Here is a 14,163-nt window from a genome sequence, read left to right as displayed (position 1 = left end):
TCAGAGTGATATAAATATGGACAGTCGCTTCACTTCACAGATTTGGTCCAGCATTAGGGTTACTTTAAAACCAAAGCTGTCGGAGAAAATGTTGGATCTATGATATGACTTTGAACCGAGGTCACTAAAATCTTTCCAGACGCAGCATCTTCTTTGGGATTCTTAAGAAAGCTAAACCTGCAAAGACAAATATTATGGCAACAAAAATAAATGCCTGAGTTTTTAACCTTTTCAGGGAAAGTAATTCCTTTATTGGCTGCAGCTAAAACTTCCTACCTTTCTTTCCCTTTTTGTTGTATCTGTGAGTAATTTCTTCAGTCACATTGTTTATAACAAGTGAAGTTATTCGTAATCATGCCTTAAGAGTATGTACACAAACTGGACATCCTAATAGAGCACTATGTATTAAATTCCTGATTGTTTGACATAAATTCTCTCTCTTTCTTTTACTCAGACAGGAAGCTTCCCATTTATTTACGAATAGGTTAAGACCCTAGTCATGTTCTTAACTGTGTTCCTAAGTGCTAACATATATTAAGTAAATTTAGAGCCTCTTCTGCATAGGAAACAAATTAAACTGGTTAAACATGGAGAAAGACTAAATGTAATCTATCTTTTGTCATGTTTATGATATCGGAACGCATCTTATATGAATGTTCCAATTTGGCTGTTACAGCAGATGGGTTGCTTATGATAAACCACAACTACAGACAGAGAATGTGATAGTATAAATCATAAAGAAGATAAATAATGAAATTCTTTGAAATAACGTTGGTTAAATATTTAGACATTTGGTTTCCAAGCTTGCTTGCACATATGAAATAGTATTCTCTACCGATGGAAAGAAATGCTCTCAACAATAATCATATTGGGACAACTAATAAGGTCTAAAGGACATATTTGCATTTAGAGACCTCTTTGGATTTATATAAAATTTGTATACACAGGGAAGATATTGGTACTTAGGGAAATAGTCCTGGATGGAAACCTGTATGAAAAGTAAAGACAACTCATGATTGAGCCATTTTTCCGTAGGTCGAGGCACACTGGAGTTCTCCTCTGTGCTTCTTTGTGCAAAGTGCACAAGTCTGGGAGAAAAAGTGAAGTCTTGTGTTTAACCTCTCTTATTTATAGCTGGCCTAGCTGAGGCAGGTACCAAACCTCAAAATTATTACCAGGCAGAACTTCAATTTTCCAATTCATAAAAGCCCGAGAAACCTTACTTCTACCAGTAACTTAAGAAGGAAGATTAGTGTGCAAATCCAATGAGGGATACATGCCACTGAGCTTACAACTGCACCAAAGAAAGTAATCCACTCTCAGGGATTTTATTTTTACTGGAAGCTTTACACATTTCAAAGGTGGGTATGAAGTCCAAGTTCCCCTTAGAGAGAGATCAGACTTCTTGAATGCAACCCTCATCATCCTCCCTAGATGTCTAGAAAATGGGTGAATTGCCCCCAGGAGATACTACTCTTTTTGAACTGATGGTCAATTTAAATTACTGAACAGTAGATGGCTAATGTAGGTCAGATGTCTAATGATGGCATTTTATGAGGCTGATGATGGAGATGACAATCTGGTGTTTCAGTTTTAAACACCACTTGTGTATTTTGCTTGGTGAGTGCCCAGAAGAACAAAGCTTGAGCACACAGCAGTTAAACAAAAAACCATCTATGAGCTGCATTAGAAAATGAAAAAAAACCTGTGCCTCCTGTCATTAATAGGATACCTGCCTTGATTTTATTCAGAGTAGGGCTAAGGCTTATCTTCCTCTGAGTTTTCCATGAGACATGCATCATTTTACATCATTTGGGGTTAGTTCCATTCAATCCCTACAGCAGTGAAAGCAACTGAGGCATTCATTAAACAAAGATATTGGTGTATCCCCAATGGAATCATTCCTCTGCCCAAATCCTGGCATGTCTTACATCCCAGGCATCCAAAGACTGCAAGGGCAACCAAAGCCAAGTGCAGGCAGCCAGTGCTCCCCTCCCAGGAACTGATGCACGATGAAATGCACAGGAACTGGAGCACACGTGGTGCCCCTTTCTTTTAAATTAAGGATCTTGCCTTTTTAAATTAAGTGATTATGATGAGGGCAGTGGGATTAAGAGAGGACTGGGGCCTTTTGTGCAGGTGGTTTCCCTAATAGGAGACTTTCTAGCAAGAGAGCACTATATATTCTTCAGGCTCAAAGCTAAACTTCTATTAAAACCAATTAATTCATTGAACAGGCTTGTATCACTTTACAGTGCCCAGGCCTTTACTTAAAAGAAATCAATTGTATGAGTACAGCTGAGAAATAACCACTATAATAGATGTTTTAGCTCTTGCTTTTACTTTTCTCTGATAGCCCTTAAGGTGGTCAGAGGTAAAAGCTAAAGATGCATTGTAGCCTGAGGGATGATTGAATGAAAAAATGGGGGATGGGAGCAGAGCTATGCTGATAGACCAATTTCCCACCACTGCAAGCCAGCGCAATTGATTGATGAATCCTTGCTCTGTCAAGAGGCAGCCCTTCAGATTTGATCACATAAATACTCATTCAACTCAAATTCTGCTTGACAAGCCTCAGACAGCTTTGTTCTGTCACAGATATCATTGGAAGGAAAATGCTCCATTAATCATCCTTAATTAACTTTACCATAGTCTGCTGGAACCAATATGTTCCCTGGCTAAATCCCTAAGACTTAGCTAGATTTCTGTAGTTATCAAATAGAAAGTTGTTTTTAAAGTTCCTCTCCCTCATTGCTGCTAACTACAGGAAATCTTTCCCTGCCTGTTCTCTAGGAAGGCACTTGTATTGATCAGGATGTGGCTTAATCCTTTGACAGTTAAGCTCCTTTGCCAGAGACACACAATTATACCTATTTCTGATTATAAAAGATTACTGATCTATCCACAATAAGTGCTAAGGTGTTGTGCTTCCAAAGCACCCCCTAGTTTCCAGGCTGTGGGAGAGCCTTACAAACATAACTGAAAATAAAAATAAAACCCAAACAAGAACCAACGTGCAAAGAGGGACCAGGAAGAAACACAGCGATTTGGTCGGATTTGGGGGATAACTAGAAATAATAAATAGTGTTTCAGGTGCAAGGTAGGGGGAAATCATGAAGACATGCTCGTTAGCCAGGTTTGCCACTATCCCCTCTCACTCAGCAGTTTTGTTCTGCTGCAGGGCTGGAGGAAGCTCTGGGAGGATCTTTTGCCCCGAAGAGAAAGGATCCTCAGAGAGCTCCAGATCTTGGAGGGTGTCCTCCATCCACAGGGATGCTCCTGAAGCACATGGAAGGACATTTACCCCATACAGTTCCCCCCACTTCCTTCTATATTGTTACACTGACAATATTACTTTCTTTACATCTTTCTAATTTTTTTTAACGTGGTAAAAACCCAACATTCCTCAGGGATTTTCAGTGGGACCTGAGGGGTCTGAAACCTTGCTGGTTTGAGGTCTTGCTGCTCTAAGGTGCAGCACACAGGCAATGGGTCCAACAGATTTTGCAGATAAATTCCTTACTCATTCATTTCCATTGTCTGGGATACATCCCTTTGAAAGGATTCACTGGACGTAAGGAAAGAAAATAACATGGAAGCATTTTGACCAAATAGAAATAAGTGTGGGAACCTTGTCCTCAGTGAAACAAATCCTGGAATTGTTCAGGGCCAGGTTGGATGGGGCTCTGAGCAACCTGGTCTGGTGGAAGATGTCCTTGCTCACAGGGATCAGATGACCTTTAAGGTCCTTTCCAACCCAAAATATTCCATCATTCTATGGTATTTGTTAATCTCACAAAACCTTTCTCATATGAGGAGTCTTTATTCCTGAAAACTGTATTACGGAAAGCTCAGGAGGACATGGGCTATCTATACTGCTAAACATTTATGTGTGAAGATGGGTGCAAGCAATGAAATATAACCTAAATTGTTTAGCAAATTTAATGGTAAAAGCTCAGGCTTCTTTTGTTATGAAATAATAGTATTTTAAAGTAAACACTGCAGTACAGAGGGGCGGGGGGGGAAAGATCATACTCTATCCCTGTGTACATCACAAATCTTCTGCTTGCTCTGGGGAGAAGTCACTTCATGTTATGCTCTGTACCAGCCTTGGACTGTGGTCAATTTAATCAATGCTCCTCCTGACGGCCGCGCTGCTCAGCCGAAAATGGAAGTGACCGTTTCAAGCTGTGCACTCCCAGCAGCCAGCTGGCCCATTTTAAACTCTCTGGAAACTTGACATACTAATGTTTCCTTTGCAGCACCGAAGGAACCAGCTCTAAAGGCATCTTCTCAGGTTATAGAGCAGAAAAAGGCAGATGCATAAATCAGGGCTGCCAAGCCTTGCACACCAAAGGGCCAAACCGGAGAAGCGTCATCCGGCAGCAAAGTGAGGATTACTTGTGTGCAGAAATTAGAGATATCTACATTAAAACATGGAAATAACTTTTGCTTTCTCTTCTGGTTCTCAGGAAGAGCTGAAGCCTGAAGACATAACCAAAGCTGAGACCTTTTCAACTTGTGGAAAACTTTCTGGGTTGAGTTTGCTTTGCCATCAATATTCCTTTCCCCTTTCTTTCCCTCCTGCTTCCTTCTCCTTTCTCCACACACACGTCTCCACCCTTTGCTCTTTTTTGTGTTCAATTTTTTCCCTTTTAAGCAATACTTTGCAAAAATTTTTCTCCCTACTGGACAGGGACCTTATCCACCCTTACCTGCCTCCCCAGCTTGCAGGGTTGTGAGTTAGGTTCCCCTCTCACCTCAACACAAAGGTGCTCAGAGACAGGAGAAGGGCAAGTTATTTAAGGTCTCAGAGGGAAGGAGTTTCCTAGCCCTAGTTCCTGCCTAATTCCATCTGGAAAACAATGATAAATCAGATTTATCAGCACTAACTTGAGTTTTTCTCTTAAGGCAGGTTGTAGGGAGGTAGGAGCCCTAGTGGTCCTGTTCCTTCCAGCACTGGGATCTGTGATTGTCTTTCTTATTCAATCTTGCCTCAAAATATAACCATGATATAAACTGATGGACAAAATGCACAACTGAAAGAATACTTGGAGCAGGAAACTTAAAAAAAATAATTGTATTATCTAGACCCCTATAAGAACATTCAGTCCATCTTTAAATCACAAAATAAAATAAATAGGATCAGATATATGGTGAAAAACCTGTAAATGTCCTTTCTCATTATGGAGGTCAAAGAATACATTAGTTATTTTTAACTAATGTCTTATTCGACCCCATGCAAACTTAAATCAGTTTGGGTCTGACTGATTCAAAGCTGTTCTCTGGTTCCCTGCTCTGCTGTAATAATTGACTAGGCTAGACTTTAGAAAGGTCAAAAAAGCAGCCCCGCTTCATATTATTTCAGCTAATAACTCAGTTCTTAAATCAAAATTTAAGAACTAATCTCTCAAAGCACTATTTCCTCCCCCTCCATTAAATCCATATGTAATTTCAAATTAAATGATAGATGTCCAAAATCGTTACTTTTTGCTTAATTACTTTTAAGTTACTGGGGGACACAGCATGAGGGTTTGTTAGAAGATCTAGGATTCTCCAAAAAAATTGGAATTAAGAAAATCTAAGAAAATCTCAGAAAATGCAGCTGCGACTGAAGAACCTGAGGAAAAAACAGCAGGCACTGGATAATCTAAAGGAAAACCAGGCAGACACATTGCAGCATCTAAGGCAGGCTCAGAAGTGGCTGGGCAGCAGGTCTGTGGGGTAGGTATGGTGGGGCTGATAGGGAGCTTGTCAGCACAGATGAGATGTGCTGGGGGTTTTCACAGAGTGTAAGACAACAAAAGCTCCACATTAACCCATCATCACTCTCTAAGTATATGAATTCTAGGAGGATGCCAGGATATGTCTTATTGAGTGCATATTTATAGATTGGCTCCTGTCAATTGTTTAACATAAAAGTTAACACATAAGTAGCACATTTCTACCAAAGGTTCTGATATCAATTTGGAAAACCCCCAAATCCAAGCACTTAAATTTCATTACATTAGTTTGTGATGTTATAGTCACTCACAAAAAACTTACTCCATGTTCAATATATTCTCAATTCATTCTGCTGTCCTTATCTGACTCCCTTCAACAGAAAATTGGCCTTAATCCCAATGCAGGAATGCGAGATGAAATTGTTAGCAAAGAGTGGTGTGAACTGGGGCTGTCATTCCTCTAAGCTCCTTGTGGTCATATTTAAGTTACAAAAAGAGAAAAAAGTAACCCTGCTTGCACATAAAGAAGGGCATGGCTTTGTCACATTGGAAGTCACCTAAAAAACCTCTCCTGATTCCCAAGGGAGAGGCTGGAAGGAAGTTTAGCTGAGCACATTTCCATGCACACCTGAGGGACCCTTTTGGTACACACCTTGTTGCCCCACACTCCTCTCAACTCAGTATCACAAAAACCAGAGATTCAAGTTAGACACAGCACAATCAGGCATCTGCTGCAGTCAACCAGTTGACATAACAACATTTTTCTCTTACCTCCCCCAAAATGCCTTTTCTCTCCCCACTTTCAAAGAGATTTTTTTTTAAGACACCAAACGTAGGGCTTTGACTGCTGTTTATGGGACACTTACTTGGGACTGCAATAAACTGCGAGCGGTTTGAGGCGGGCTCCTCAAGCTGTAACTACTGTTGGGTTTTTTGTTGTTTCTTTCTGCCGAGGGAGCCTTTTCTTCCCCGCTTCCCCGCGGCCACTCTGTGCTGTGCTTTTGTTTGGCCTCCCGGCACAGAGTTGTTTATTTGCACTAACAGCGCCGGCCCTGCTCCCCGTGGACTGTTTGTCCAGTGGCCTGTGGAGCCTCCATGGCTTTATTGTTGACAAGTGGGAGGTGGGATCCAAGTTTTTGTGGTTAAATTGTTTATTGATAATTACCTGTTAATTACTGCTGCTGCCAGCTTCCTATAATTTATCATGATCACTTTTCTTTTTGTTGCTCTTTGAAATAATAATGTGAAAGAGGAGGGATAACAAAGAAGGAAAAAGAAGGAAGAGGGCCAAATTGTGATCACTCCTTCCTGAGTTTTAAAACTGCATAATTTGATTAATTTAATGTCTGGCCAGCTCTCATCAATGGAACCCATCAGTATGACAAGGGCATCCCCTCCCCAGGTGCTGCCAGACAGGTCAGCTCTTCTCCAGCATTCATATGAGAAATGGATTTGGTGTAAGAGAACCCAACCACACTTCCCCCAAGTTGTGGAAAACCAAACCCTTCAGAACTTCAGAAAGCAATTTTTTTTTTCTTATAGACAACATAAAACCGTTCCCTGCCATGTCTGAAGAAGGAACATTTTTCAGGGATTTAGGTTTTTTGTGGATCTTTTGGAAGCTGACCTTGAGCACATAAGATGTCACTGTAGGACATCTGCAGCAAGACCGAGTGGTTCCCTCAGTTGTACCACTCTAAACTTCTTGATCCAAACCAGGACAAGCCAGGCAGCCACATCCCCCAGCTGTGGCACAGCTGCCCAGTGAATCAGGAAGGGAAGAACCTGCCTGGAAAGAGACTTGCCCCTTGAGCACAGACCACCCTGGCCACTGCCTGAGGGCCAGCTTTCTCTTCAGAGAGCTTCTGGTGACCACAGAATTTCTCTTTGAAGACCAAAATTAAAACTAAGCCCATGTTTATCTCCTTAAATGCACTTCCATACCTATGAACTCTGGCTTATCTTAACCCTGTGTTTAAAGCCACAGTGTTTGGTGCAAATACATTTTTAAGGGGTCACAGTGATAACCACTATCTCTTCTGAGGTGCTGCCCAACTGTCAAATTAAGTCTGATCAATAATACAGAGCATGAAAACCAGCACCATCAGCAGCCTTGGAAATGGAAAACCAAAAGCAACCCAATGCCAAGGATACCTAATTCATTTTCCTGAACACCTTCAACAAACCATTAACATTTCTGTAAATAAAAAACAACCATGTTTCCATATTTTGGTGAGTTGACACAGTTGCCCCTTTTAGAAGCATTACAGCTGGGAAGGAACTGTGTCTTCATTTCAATACATTCATAGAATTTATTCTAGGTGCCTATTTACACATTTCCTGGCCCAAACAATAGCTCCCCCCAGCCCCCTGTGCCATGTGTGCATCGGTCACTGCCTGGCATCATCCCTCTCATGACTCAGGCTGTGTACAATTGTCCTGACAACTCACAACATTTTATCATCATTGTTTGGTATAATTGGAAACAGAAGTATTTATACACACCCGTGTACCCTACAACTAAATTTATAAAGGCAACTGTCTCTTTTAATCTATAGCACAGCCAGTGTAAACAGTAATTTGAAGGAATATTCAGATTTATTACATTACTCTCTTAAAGATCAATGTTTAAAATTGATATATATTGCATTAATCCAAACACACAACAAATCATAAAGCTATTTACACAATAAATTTACAATTCCCGCAGACACTTTAATCCTGTTTCTGTTTCCAAGGAGCGCTCTTGTCTGCACACACACACATCCACCCACAAACATACTCCCACACTCAGAAAGTACTATTGTAATGTTAATTAACCTAATTTATAAACCACCAACTAGACCTGTAACCTTAGTACAATATACATTTAACCATAAATATGTGAATTAAAGGCACATTAAGGGGAAGGGACAAAAGAAAGGAAATTTGGCTCTGGGGCAGAGGCGCGATCCCGACCTCAGCCCTGGCACCTCTGGTGTCACCTCTCTGTGAGTCAACAGCATCACTTTGGGCTTCAATCCTCCTTGTCTCACCTTCCTGCAGCCCAGCCATACCCCAAGTTATTTAAACTTCATTTCTGTGGTTTAAAATAATATCCCATTGACGTGGGATCCAAAACGCCTTCAGAGCTAATAAAATGTCACCCTGCCAAACTGAGGCGATACGTGCCAACCTTTAGCCCAGTGTGAAATTTTATAACTGAGTTATAAACCCCTCAAAAAACAGAGCTTATAATGGAAAGGCTGACAGATTCTTAACTATACAGTTTCCAGTGGGCTTCTGCTTAATATACTGTATTTCTTCGCCTTGAAGATATTCATTTACTTTTTGAAATGTTCATTGCTAAGATTAAGCGTAGGGTTTTGAAATGTGTTCATAGGCAATTTATGCAGGCACACAAATGTACTCTTCTCCAGATGCAGAGAATACTAATTTGAAAATGATTTATACGCTGCTCCACGCTGTACATCCATCCTCTGCTCAAAAGGTTTCCCTCTGACACAACACTGGGATCATCTCATATATTAACCCTCTGATAGCATTAGAAATTCATTGAAAAATTGATGAGGATTTTGGTCGATGGCATGGGCTGGAATGGATTTTGTGGATTTCAGTAAAAATTGTCAAGAAGGGCAGAATAGACACTGAACAGACTCATCAACAAGTGAACACACTGGAAAATAAAGGTCTATCCATACAAAATATGCATTTCTGTGGGAGTACAAGCAACAGAAATGTTGAGAAATGCTGTGAAAAGACAACAAAGTTACTAAATCCTTAGGAGAACCAGTCCTTAGCCCAATGACTTGGTATTTGGCTGTGTTCATGCACCATACTGACCATGGTATTTCCACAGCAGCCCCTGGCTATGCACAGGAGACTGGAATGATGCAGGAAAGATGCAGTAACAGGCCCCACAGCTGACATTAAAATGAGATTACAGACTTACACATCACTTGGCACATGAATATTCAGCAACAAATATTCCTTCAGCAATTGAAAATATGTTTAAAAAACAATTCTACACTTACACCTCCATTAGGAGTGTAAGATAGAATTTTCTTATTTTCCTTTCCTCACTTGATCCCCAGCTCCTCCACATGTAGATGTTTGAGTCTTGCTTGTATGTCTGCTATGTACACATCAATGGTTTGCCGCCCAATATGACCAAAAAACCACACATATTCTTGAAAACAACCTATCTCAACATTTTCAAAGGAAAGATCTTCTCTTTGAAGCTACATGAATGCCTATATTCACTATAAATATGGGAGTATAAAATGCATCAGTGATGAAAAAATACACTTGCCTTTGAAGGGTGAAGGCACAGGAGAGGTGAGCAGGATTTACTTTATTTTTGACCATAGTAAAATTTCCTGGGCTTTGCAGCCCCCACTCCATCTCGTGTGGCCTCTTGGAGCACCATAAGAGAAATAGCAGCAGACACCTGAAGGCTCATTCAACACTCACAGGAGATGAGAGAGAGAATTTATAGATACAGTGGGTGAGATTTCTTGTGGAATATAGTCTGCTTCATCTCTACCTCGATTTTATCAAAAATATACTGGCAGTCAAGATGAGTGGTTCCCACAAGAGATAGAGAAAGCCAAATATGTGCACCATAAACACACAACCCTAAATTGCCTTAAAGTAAAAGGGGTAGAGGAAAGCTTTGAACTGCCCAGGAACCCTTCTGCTGTTTCAATTACATGTTATGCTGTGGACCTCAATAAAATTATTCCCCTGCTATGGACACCAAGGCTAAACCAACCAATTCATTTGGGAAATTAGCTCATTGGAGGACTGCTGGAAGTGATGCTTTTGGTGATGATGAGAGGGGAAGTCCCCTGATTCCTCAGGGAACAGACCATAATACTCCTCTGAAGCTCACACTCTACTTTTGTCTTTCACCATGAAGATTTTTAGGTATCACTAAATACCATGAACACAGAATTCAGCATTTTTGCCAAAGAGTTGAATGTAATTATGATTTTAGAAAGGATACCTCAGATATCCAATGGGGGAGATTCAGTAATTTGTTCTGTCAACTGGGAGAACAACTTCAGTAGAAAACTATTTCATCTGCCCCTGCTTGAGATGATATATTTTATTTGAAATCATTTCCTCAGCCTGTGTCTGGAGGGTGAAAAGTGACTTGTTCTTATTTATCTTTCTTTTGGGGCTACACGAATTTCAGACTCATGAAAGTGAGCGACTGATAGCAGTTAAGCCAGGCAGAGCATTGGCAGGTGAGCTCAGAGCTTCCACTCTGCTGCCAATGTGTCTCCACTGCAGCCCCAAATATCTCTATATTCTAGGGAATAGCCAGCCTTTAACAGGCACTGCCACTTTTAAAATACCAATAACTGTGATCTATGACTTGGATTTCCTATGGAATGGCAACTAGATTGGTTTCAAAAGTACTTCTCCCCTGCCTGCATTAAGGGCGTGTTGAACACCCTCTGCTGCAATATCCAAATATTAACTCCAGCCATTAATTCCCAAGCATTGGCACTAAAACACTGGGTGCCCACGTGGTGGGAGGGCTCAGAGGGACAGTGGGGCAGTCAGAGATGGGCCTTGAGAAACCACAGAGGGGAGAAATGCAGCAAGGACTCAGTGCTGAGAAACTGCAGCTCTCAGCACTTAAAGAGAAACCAAAGAATGCCTAAAACAGAGACGGAAATGTGGCTTTCCAAAACCACCTCTTGTGGTACTCTAAAGCATTTTGGCTTAATTCTGCCTACGGTTTCTCCAGAAGGAGCTGGAGGCAGGGTTGAGCTTGTTTTTGTTCTGTGAAGTTGAGCCCAGCCTCACAGGTGATGTTGAGATGTATTTTGGGGTCCACTTTTCAGTAGCCACTGGATTTGGCCCTAGATGGTGTGCTTGGCTTAAACAAATCACAGAGCAGTTACAAAACTACAGCAGTTCCAATTGTCCTGAAAACACCAAAAGGACTTTACAGGAGCATCCTGAGGACAACACCACAGCTCCTGGTTAGAAAACATTTTTTTCTGAGTACCATTTTTTTATGTTAGCTCTGTGTTTGGGGGTTTAGGTCACCACTGCATGGAGTATTTATGCCATGCTGTTCCTCACAGCCCACATTCTCCAGGAATAAGGAACAAATAAGATGATCTTTATCTTCTATGAATCATAAACTATCAGTTTTCAGTGCAACCTTACCTCAGTGCTCTCCTAAGAGCAGGTTTTTTACAGTACGTGAAACCAAGGGCTCTAAAGAATCATAGGGCAGAGATGAATCAGTTAGGAAGAACCCATTAAACATGAATCCATGGAAATCCTCCCTTTTTGTTGTTGTTGAATATGCCTACAATAAACGCTACAGTGTGACTTGCAATTTCCTCAAGTTCCTTTTCTCAGAACAATGATGGTTGGCAGCCGCTCAAGATGCTTCAGTAAACTTTGCAAGATAGAAAGCAATTTAGTTTCCCTGTAAGACTTCATTGCTAAAGTTATGCCCATTGATTTCCAGCCTCATAATTAAAATTCCTCATTAAACATGCTTGACAGCTGAATGTGATTCCTTTTACCTGCTACTGCTACCTTTTTTTTTCCTTGTGATACCATTTCATTACAAAAGAACAATAGATTTCCTTTCAGGGTAATATAAGGGCACAGTGAGTAATGTACTTTCTATCCTACAGAAGGCCTAATATTGTTAATTTGCTAAATCAATTAAAAGAAACCACTTTGGAGCACGACTCAAGTCCTGCATATGGATCACATCAGCCATAATGTGCAGGAGTTCAAAGGCTGGCATTTCGCCCCAGTTGGCACCTAACAGTTTACTCTGATCCAGGGAATTTGGCTCTTGATTTCAAACAAATGCATCCTGAAGGCTTAAGGCCAGGAGTAGCTCCGTGTGATTTATGTTTCATATTTTCTCATAACACAAAACCTAAAGAGCTAAAAAAAAAAAAAAAAGAAAAAGTTGTTATTACAGGGCATTTGCTGCAACGTTCATGTAAATACGAATTACTCAACTGCCCCGTGCACCTTGTGTTGTTTAATATGAGCTTTTCCTCTGAGTGGCTGTTTGATTCCCTAAAATTCCTCCTCCTCCTGCCAGCTCTGACAATCCAAAATGGAAATTACCTGTTTGTAAATGGTTTTGCTCTCCAGGCCAGAGAGCTCGCACACAAAGGCAAGCACCACCTTTCCCAGCAGGAGATGTTTGCCCTGAAATATCCAGCCAGGAGATGGTACTGGCTGCACTGGAAGCATCCCACAGAGCCCCAGCTGTGAAACCAGCTGCAGGACTGGGGGAACCTCACATCTGCTCTCAGCCCAGCATCAACCCCACCTTCTGCTGGCCACCACAGGAGGGTGGATGCACGAGGAGATTTTCCAAAAAACTGAGGGATTTTTACGGGGTTAGCAGAGCTGACCTTGGAAGGGGCTGACTTCAAGAGCTCTCAGAGCACCCCAGGAATTCTTAGGCTCCAGCACTTGGCAAAGGAGCAGAAACTCCCTTCTCAATCATAAAATTAGCAATGAGAAAAGTTTCAAATGGCAGATTCAAATTTACAGGCGCAGTTAAAGCATTTAGTACTGCCTAATATGCCAGGTTCCTGGTGCAAAACACATTGTCAGAGCTGCTTTAGAAATGAGAGAGGGGAATGGATCGCTGCTTACAGAACAATTAATGGCTCCACACTTTAGGAGAGCAATTACATGCCTTTTTTGTTTGTGTGTTTTCTCTCATTTTCAGATGGCTTTCCAAATTCCAGTTTGGAAACTGAGGAATCCACAGAGCCAGTCAACCATTCCAGTGGAGCACAAGGTAATTAGCAACATATTGCCATGCAGTGCTGCAGTGCTGTGTCTTTTCATTGAAAACAAATAAAATGTTGTGTTACTGTGCACTGCTGGTCCCCAAAGTTGGTAAAGCCCAGCCCTGCATGGATTTTCTCTCCTGCACATGAACATAACACTTGTTTATAGCAGTGCCCAGTGACAGTTAATGTGCTGTCAGCATTTTCATTACAAGCCCTATTTTTCTATGGTTTATAACTTGGATATTTTTTCCTCCCAAAAAAATGTGGATGTAATGCTTATGGACCTGATAGTTTGAATATTTTAAGTCATGCTAAGATGAAATTTGATACCACAGGCTGTGAATGTGAAAGTGAGGGATATTCATTCTGGCAGAGATTGTGGAAATAAAAGCTTTAAAAGAAAACGACAAATAAGCATTCAAATACACTGGTTTTATGATAGATATTGCTAATTTTTCAGGTGACAGGTGTGGAATGCAGGGAGGTAGTGATTGCTGCTGACACTTGTCCTTTCTCTGAGAACTTCTATCCACTAAAAAGATTTCAGAAAGCCTAAGTGAAGAGATTCCATTGCTCTCACTGCTGGAAAAGTACAGATATTGTGTACTTGGTAGAAAAAAAGTCAAATCAAGGTT

Source organism: Molothrus aeneus, chromosome 10 (genome assembly GCF_037042795.1).
Source record: "Molothrus aeneus isolate 106 chromosome 10, BPBGC_Maene_1.0, whole genome shotgun sequence".
In the NCBI taxonomy this organism is placed as follows: Eukaryota; Metazoa; Chordata; class Aves; order Passeriformes; family Icteridae; genus Molothrus; species Molothrus aeneus.
Note: the sequence above shows the minus strand (reverse complement) of the source record.